Below are 9332 nucleotides of genomic sequence, written 5' to 3' on the forward strand. Positions count from 1 at the left end.
AAAACCTAAATAAAAATCAAATCATATTAACTAATGTGGGATGGGGCTGTATAGGGTGAAAAGATTTTTTTCTCCTGATCTTTGAGAAGTCTCTCATCTATGATAATCTTTTATTTCCTAAGACTTAGATTTAAAAGACTAGGCTGGGCATAGTGGCAGACACCTGTAATTCCAGTACTTGGGAGGCTAAAACAGGAGGATTGGAGATTTGAGGCCAGTCTCAGCAATTTAGTGAGATCCTCAACAATTTAGTAAGATCTGTTTCCAAATAAAAAATAAAATATGTCTGATAGAATAGATATGTCAGATAGAAAATATGTCAGATAGAATGTCCCTGGGTTCAATCCCCTGCATTACAAAGAGAAGAAAAAAAAAAAAAAAAAAACCTCTAAGATACAAAGAGTTGGGTGTTTTAATTTTTTTTATTTTTTGTGGCACTAGGGATTGAACCTAGGGGAATTCTACCTCTGAGCTACACCACCAACCCTGTTTTTATTCTTTATTTTGAAAACCAGTCACACGAATTGTGGAGAGCCTCACTAAGTAACTGAGGCTGGACACAAATCCAAGATCCTCCCAATTTAGCTTCCTAAGTACCGGGATTAGGAGCACCAGGCCTTAAAGAGTCATTTTAAAATTGTACTTTTTAGTAATTGTAGGGTGCTTGTGTAATAATCAAATATGCTAAAATAGCTATCTTGAAATAAAAGCAAAAAACATATTTGTTATGTTTATTTGATGTACATTTCTTGTGTTCCTATAAAACAAGTTAGGGTACATGGCTTCCTTTATTTTTATTTTTTTTTTTTGGTAATTTATTTATTTATTTTTTTAATTAATTTATTTTTTAAATTGGTGCATTGTAGTCATATATCAATCACATTGGAGTACAAGACTTGAGAGGATATACAAGCACACATCATCCAATTAGCCCTCCTCCAGCCCCCGTCCCATTCCCTCCCCCTCCCTCCATCCCACACTTCTTTGGTGATTTACTTTGATACATTTGTTTATGTACCTCCTGCATTTTAAAGAGGCTCCGTCCTCCAGTATTACATACCCTCTGATTGATCACATTAGTTGCTTCACTATAGGGCCCTTTCTATAGCTCAACCTCTTCCTGTTGCCCTTTTCCTCCTAGTTATTGCTGATTAAGAGAAGCGTCTGATTTATATTTTCTGCGATATTTCTCTGTGCATGCTGCGTTGCAAGTACCAATCCCACTCTTGATGGTCCCAGTAGTGGCCTGGCTACTCAGTGGACTGATCCAGACCTCGCTGGCTCACGCAGCGGCCTTGCCTCATGGGAGGACCCAGTTCTGGTCTCGCTGGCCCCTGAACCGGTCAAACCCCTAAGCTGGCTTTGGTCCCGACCTTGGAGGCCGCAGGAGTGAACTTGCCTCACGCCAGGCTCCGATGCTGGCCATTGGCCCCTGCACCGGTCTAACCCCTTGGCAGGATTCCAATCCCGGCCTCGGAGGCCCCAACACTGGTAATGCCTCACGGCAGGCTCCGATGCCGGCCTCGCTGGCCCCAGCACCGGCCTAGCCCCTTGGCAGGCTCTTATCCTGGCCTCAGAGGCCCCAGTACCGGCCTTGCCTCACGGCAGGCTCCGATGCCGGCCTCGCTGGCCCCAGCAGCGGCCTAACCCCTCGGCATGCTCCGATCCCGGCCTCGGAGGCCCCAGCACTGGTCATGCCTCACGGCAGGCTCCGCTGCCGGCCTCGTTGGCCCCAGCACAGGCCTAACCCCTCGGCAAGCTCTTATCCTGGCCTCGAAGGCCCCAGTACCGGCCTTGCCTCACGGCAGGCTCCGATGCCGGCCTCGCTGGCCCCAGCACCGGCCTAACCCCTCGGCAGGCTCTTGTCCTGGCCTCGGAGGCCCCAGTACCGGCCTTGCCTCACGGCAGGCTCCGATGCCGGCCTCAATGGCCCCAGCACCGGCCTAACCCCTCGGCAAGCTCTTATCCTGGCCTCGGAGGCCCCAGTACTGGCCTTGCCTCACGGCAGGCTCCGATGCCGGCCTCGCTGGCCCCAGCACCGGCCTAACCCCTCGGCAAGCTCTTATCCTGGCCTCGGAGGCCCCAGTACTGGCCTTGCCTCACGGCAGGCTCCGATGCCGGCCTCGCTGGCCCCAGCACCGGCCTAACCCCTCGGCAGGCTCTTATCCTGGCCTCGAGGCCCCAGTACCGGCCTTGCCTCAAGGCAGGCTCCAATGCCGGCCTCGCTGGCCCCAGCACCGGCCTAACCCCTCAGCAGGCTCTTATCCTGGCCTCGGAGGCCCCAGTACCGGCCTTGCCTCACGGCAGGCTCCGATGCCGGCCTCACTGGCCCCAGCAGCGGCCTAACCCCTCGGCAGGCTCCGATCCCGGCCTCAGAGGCCCCAGTACCGGCCTTGCCTCAAGGCAGGCTCCGATGCCGGCCTCGCTGGCCCCAGCAGCGGCCTAACCCCTCGGCAGGCTCCGATCCCCGCCTCGGAGGCCCCAGCACTGGTCATGCCTCAAGGCAGGCTCCGATGCCGGCCTCGCTGGCCCCAGCACCGGCCTAACCCCTCGGCAGGCTCTTGTCCTGGCCTCGGAGGCCCCAGTACCGGCCTTGCCTCAAGGCAGGCTCCGATGCCGGCCTCGCTGGCCCCAGCACCGGTCTAACCCCTCAGCAGGCTCTTATCCTGGCCTCGGAGGCCCCAGCACCGGCCTAACCCCTCGGCAGGCTCTTATCCTGGCCTCGGAGGCCCAAGTACCGGCCTTGCCTCATGGCAGGCTCTGATGCCAGCCTCGCTGGCCCCAGCACCGGCCTAACCCCTCAGCAGGCTCCAGTCCCGTCCTCGGGGGCCCCAACACTGGCCTTGCCTCACGGCAGGCTCCGATGCCGGCCTCGCTGACCCCAGCACCGGCCTAACCCCTCAGCAAGTTCCGGACCCGACCTCGGAGGCCCTAGCACAAGCCTTGCATCATGGCAGGCTCCAATGCCGGCCTCGCTGGCCCCAGCATCGGTCTAACCCCTCTGCAGGTTCCAATCCCGGCCACGGAGGCCTCAGTAGTGGCCCTGCCTCACAGCAAGCTCCAATGTCGGCCACTGGCCCCGGCGCCCGCCTAACCCCTCAGCAGGTTCCGATCACTGTCTCTGTGGTTAGTATTTCAAAGGTTCCAGTTGTAATGTATCAGATCTCTGCCTCCCCCAAATATTGGCCACTGGCATTGCCACTGCCTCCACCGTTTCAAATCCTTCCCAGGCTCTTTTTCCACTCTGAATGTTGTCCAGTGTTCCTAAGCATGCGTGATGGTAGCATTCGACATTTGGTGTAATTTCTCCAAAAAAATAAAGTTGGTAAGATCCGGTTTCTGCTTCTCCTGAATACAAGTCTCTACCACCATCGCGAAGAACTCTTTCAACACCGCATTTCTCCTTGGTCTCCGCTAAACTCTCTCCTTATATGTGATGTCTGAGATTCTTAACAATATAGAGAAATAGCAGTCCTCTTTCACGGCGAATTTTTCCATAAGTTCCAGTGCATTTAGATAAGTTTTGTCTGCATCTCCAGTGTCCTGGCATCCATAATGGCTTTCTTACCACCTCTCCGATATTTTTCTTTATCTTTTTCTGTTCTGGGCCCGGTTTCTCCAGGGGTCTGGCGTGCTACTCGCAGTTCGGCAGGGGCCCAGAGTCCCCCGACCCGGGCCCCATCTGGCGTGCCCAGCCCGCGACCCCCGCCCAGAACCCAGCGTCTTACTGGGTCCGGTTTCTCCAGGGGTCTGGCGTGCTACGCGCAGTTCGGCCCGGGGCCCAGGGTCCCGCGACCCAGGCCCCGGCTTTTGTGCGCCGCGCGCGACCCCTGCCCAGAACCCAGCGTCTTACTGGGCCTTGTTTCTCCAGGGGTCTGGCGTGCTACTCGCAGTTCGGCCTGGGGCCCAGAGTCCCGCGACCCGGGCCCCATCTGGCGTGCCCAGCCCGCGACCCCTGCCCAGAACCCAGCGTCTTACTGGGTCTGGTTTCTCCAGGGGTCTGGCGTGCTACGCGCAGTTCGGCAGGGACCCAGAGTACCGCGACCCGGGCCCCATCTGGCGTGCCCAGCCCGCGACCCCCGCCCAGAACCCAGCGTCTTACTGGGTCCGGTTTCTCCAGGGGTCTGGCGTGCTACGCGCAGTTCGGCAGGGGCCCAGAGTCCCGCGACCCGGGCCCCATTAGGCGTGCCCCGCCCGCGACCCCCGCCCAGAACCCAGCGTCTTACTGGGCCTGGTTTCTCCAGGGGTCTGGCGTGCTACGCGCAGTTCGGCAGGGGCCCCTGGCTTCCTTTAAATATACTTTTAGCTAGGCGTGGTGGCGCACGCTTGTAATCCCCGTGCTTGGGAGGCGGAGACAGGAGGATCACGCAGGCTCGAAGCCAGCCGCGCTGGCTTGAGAGACCCTGTTTCCAAATTAAAAAAAAAGTATAAAATAGGACTGGGCATGTAGCCCGGAGGTAGAAGGGCTTCCAGGAACCTCAGTACCACCAAATAAATAAATAAATAAATAAACTTTTAAATACAAATGCACTAATTATTTTTTGTGTGTGTTTTGGGTTGGAACCCAGGGGCATTCTACCTCCAAGCTACACCTCCAGCCCTATTGTTTTATTCTTTATTTTGAAACAGGTTCTCACAGAGTTGCAAAGGGCCTCATTAAGTAGTAGCTGAGGCTGTCCTCGAACTGCAATCCCATCTAAGCCTCCAAATGCTGGGATTACAAGTGTGTGCCACTAGGCCTGGCTACTAATTAGTTTTAAATAATAATTGGTGTATTAAATTAGTTATATGACGCCAGGCGTGGTGGCGCACGCTTGGGAGGCGGAGACAGGAGGATCACGCTGGTTCGAAGCCAGCCCCTCTGGCTTGAGACCCTGTTTCCAAAACTAAAAAAGTATAAAATAGGTCTGGTCTGGGAGTGTAGCCCGGAGGTAGAAGGGCTTCCAGGAACCCCAGTACTAGCAAAAAAAAAAAAAATAAAATAATAATAATAATAATAATAATAATAATAAATTAGTTATATGTTGCAGGAAGTATTATTATTATCCTAGCTCTAGTTATTATTATTTTTGAATTCAGTACTTCATTCTGTACTCTATATGCAATGAAGCTTTTGAAGTTTCCAAGAAAAGTAGAAAAAAATCAGAATTATAGAGAAAAAAGATTTCTTGTTGGCTAATATAATTATTCAAATGAATATTTATCATGATAATTTGCATCTGATTCAAAATGATGGGGGAAGAAGGGTTATAAATGAAAAAGAATCAGGCATGTGTTAAATATTAAAGCTAGATGACAGATACATGGGAGGAATGATTTTACTATTCTTTGTCTTTTTATTTGATGATGTCCACTATATTTTTCAAATGGACAAATATGGTGGTCTTATTCAATATCTTTAGATATCAGGAAAATGCAAATAAAAAGAAAATTCAGTGAGAATGACAATAATCAAGAATATAAATAACAATAAATACTAGTGAGGACTCAGGAAAAAGGAGCCCTAAACTGTAAATTAGTACAGCCACTATGGAAATCAGTGTAACAATTCCTCAAAAGACTAGGAATGGAATCATCATATGACCCAGCTGTACCATTCCTTGGCATTTAGCCAAAAGAATTAAAGTCAGCATACTGAAATTTATATATATATATATATACTTATTTATAGCAGCACAATTTACAACAGTGAAGTTATGGAACCAGTTATGTCAATAGAGGAATAAATAAAGGAAATGTGCTATATATTCCCAAGGTTTATTATTTAGCCATAAAGAAGAATGAAACTATGTCATTTTCAAGAAAATTGATGGAACTAGAGATTTATATATGTTAGACAAATTAAGCTGGACTCAAAAAGACAAGACTGAATGTTTTCCCTCATACATGAAAGTAGGAGGGAGACTATTAGAGAAGAGGAAGAGGATGTGAGGGAGGGGAGAAGAGGGTAGAAGAAAGTAGTGAGGAAGGGACATGATCAAAATATGGTATATACATGTAAAAATAGGCCACAATGAGAGCCGGGCGTGGTGGCACACACTTGCAACACCAGTGCCTAGGAGGCTGAGACAAGAGGATCATGGTTCATGGACAGCCTCAGCTACTTAGTGAGGCCCTTTGCAACTCAGTGAGACCTTGTTTCAAATTAAAAAAAAATATAGGGATAAGGGTGTAGCTCAGAGATAGAATGCCCCTGGGTTCCATCCCCAGTACCACAAATAAACAAATAAATAAATACACACACACACACACACACACACACACACACACACACGTGTGTGTGTGTGTGTGTGTGTGTGTATGTATTTGCCACAATGAAACCTATTATTCTGTAAAATTAAAAGGTTCTAATAAGCATTTTTTATTTTATTATTATTTTTTTGGTGGTACTGGGGTTCCTGGAAACCCTTCTACCTCTGGGCTACACTCCCAGACCTATTTTATATTTTTATTTGGAAACAGGTTTGAAGTGAGGCTGGCTTCAAACCTGTGCAACCGTCCTGTCTCCGCCTCCCAAGCGCGGGGATTACAAGCGTGCGCCACCACGCCCGGCCATATTTTGAGTTTTTTAACCTTCCTGTTTTTATATTTTTACTTTATTATTTTATTTTGTGGTACTGGGGATTGAACCTGGGAGCATTCTTCCTCCAGCCCCTACTGTTTGAAAACAGGGTCTCGCTAGGTTTTTGAGTCTCCCTAACTTGCTGAGGCTGGTCTTTAACCTGCCACTCTCCTGTCTCAACTTCCTAACTACAGAAATTACCGATGTGCACCACCATGATTGGCTATATTCATAATTTAAAGAGAAGTGACATCTAGGAAGTATTTTCTCATTATTTATGTTACATGTTATTATCCTTTTAACTTGATGCAAATTACTTAATGATTTATTTTATTATTTTTATTTTTGGTACTGGAGATTGAACCCAGAGGCATTATACCTCTAAGCTATACCCCCAGACCAATTTTATATTTTATTTAGAAACAGGGTCACACTAAGTTGCTGAGAGTCTTGTTAAATTGCCTAAACTGGTTTTGAATCTGCCTCAGCCTCCTAAGTACTGGGATTACAAGCATGTGCCACCACGCCCAGCTTTAATGATTTTTTTTTTTTTTTTTGATGTGGTCAGTGGTACTGGGTGTTGAACCCAAGGGCATTCTACCTCTGAGCTATAACCCCAGCCCTATTTTCATTCTTTATTTTGAAACAGTCTCACTAAGTTGCGGAGGGCCTCACAAATTGCTGAGGCTTGCCACAAACCTGCAATCCTGTCTCACCTTCCCAAGAACTGGGATTACAAGTGTGCGCCACCACACCAAGCTCTGATGATGTTTTTAAAAAGTGGTTTTGGCCAGGCGTGGTGGCGCACGCTTGTAATCCCCGCATTTGGGAGGCTGAGATAGGAGGATCACATAGGTTCGAAGCCAGTCTCAGCTACTTAGTGAGGCTCTCGGCAACTTAGTGAGACCCCTTTTCCAAATAAAATATAAAATAGGTCTGGGAGTATAGTCTGGAGGTAGAAAACCTCTGGGTTCCACCCCCAGTACCACAAAAATAAATAAATAAATTTATTTTAATTTAATTTAAAAAAAGTGGTTTTGACAATGTTGTAAAGTATTATACTTAAAAATGTTTAGAGTTTACAAGCCCTTCTACCACCAGAGGTAAGCAAGGCATGAAATTTTATTATTATTATACTACAAAAAAGAAAGGTATGACAAAACTTTAGCTTGCATGTATGCATGGGCTCTTGTGTATCTGTGTACAGAGAGAGCTATTTACATCCTAGTAGCATAGATGACTCTAACTTGCCAGCTGTAGAGTCACACACGTGTGTTCATCTCCATGGTAACCATTTCTAAGATAAATGCACTTCTGAACAATGGTCCCAAAATAGTCTATTACCCGTTTTTGTAGATTTCCATTGTGGCAGCAGAGACCAATTATGAACAACCTTGATCCATTCCTTAACCAACAAAAACAACGACAACAAACATATATCCAAACCTATAGAGAAAATATGGGTAAGTGATAACAATATCTGCAATAAACTCAAGATTTCATGGGGGCTGATTTTTATTTTGTGGATGATCTATACTTCTGCAATTTTTTGACTTTCTGCGCTTAGCTACTTATCTTTCGGCATTTTCTCATCTATAAAACGAAAAACATAAATGATCCCCCAGGCCTCTTTTAACTTTAACATTGTGTGATCTTGTTATTTCTCCAGTCATTATGAGAAGGTGAGCAGAAGACTGAAAGCAGTTGAAACTTTAGTCATCTTCCCCTTGCTAGATTAGTTTTTAAACTACCATAACAACTGGATAGTTTTTATAAATTCCAAATGCTTTAGTCTTTTTTCCTATTAAAACTGATTACATTTTATTCAAGTAGAACATATTAGCTTTCCAAAATGAAGTTAGGTTGAAAAAGAGTCTCACACTGGGGCAAACCCCTTTTTGTTTTAAAAATGCTCATTCTTGCCAGGTATGGTAGTGCATACCTGTGATCCCAGTACTTGGGAGGCTGAGACAGGAGGATTTCAGGCTCTTGGCTAGCCTTAGTAATTTAGCAAGACTCTTTGCAAAGTAGTAAAACCCTGTTTCCAAATAAAAAATAAAATTGCTCTGGGGGTGTAGCTCAGGAGTAGAATGCCCCTGGGTTCAATCTCCAGCACCACACATACACACAGGCATACACACATGGACTGCTCATTTATACATACCCTTTCACATCTCTTTGCTGGACTCTGTGTCAGACTTCCTCAAGGAGCAGGGAAGACTGGCTGGAGAAAATGGTAAAAAGCAGGGCTGATTCTACCCAAGCCTTTTCAGCTCCTGGGAGTCAAAAGCTGACTCCTTGCCTCCAGTAGATCTACTCTTTTCTCTCATACAACTGTGTAGTGTCATTGCCATTTAATTCTCTGTTTACAAGAGAGAGAGAAGAGAGAAGAGAGAAGAGAGAAGAGAGAAGAGAGAAGAGGAGAGGAGAGGAGAGGAGAAGAGAAGAGAAGAGAAGAGAAGAGAAGAGAAGAGAAGAGAAGAGAAGAGAAAGGGGAGAGGGGAGAGGGGAAAGGGGAGAGGGGAGAGAGGAGAGAGGAGAGAGGAGAGAGGAGAGAGGAGAGAGAGAGAGAAAGAGAGAGAGAGGGGGAGAGAGAGAGAGAACACATAGGGTTTTTATTTATGTAAAAGTAAACTAATTTAGAACAGCCTTTGGTAGAATTTCACACTCTCCTGTTTTTTGTTTGTTTGTTTTTGTTTTTGTTTGTTTTTAGGATGATCCTTACTTCAGGCCCAACTCTGAGTAGATTCCTCTTTCTGGTTTCTGGCTC

This window comes from Muscardinus avellanarius (genome assembly GCF_963383645.1).
Source record: "Muscardinus avellanarius genome assembly, chromosome: 2".
NCBI lineage: Eukaryota > Metazoa > Chordata > Mammalia > Rodentia > Gliridae > Muscardinus > Muscardinus avellanarius.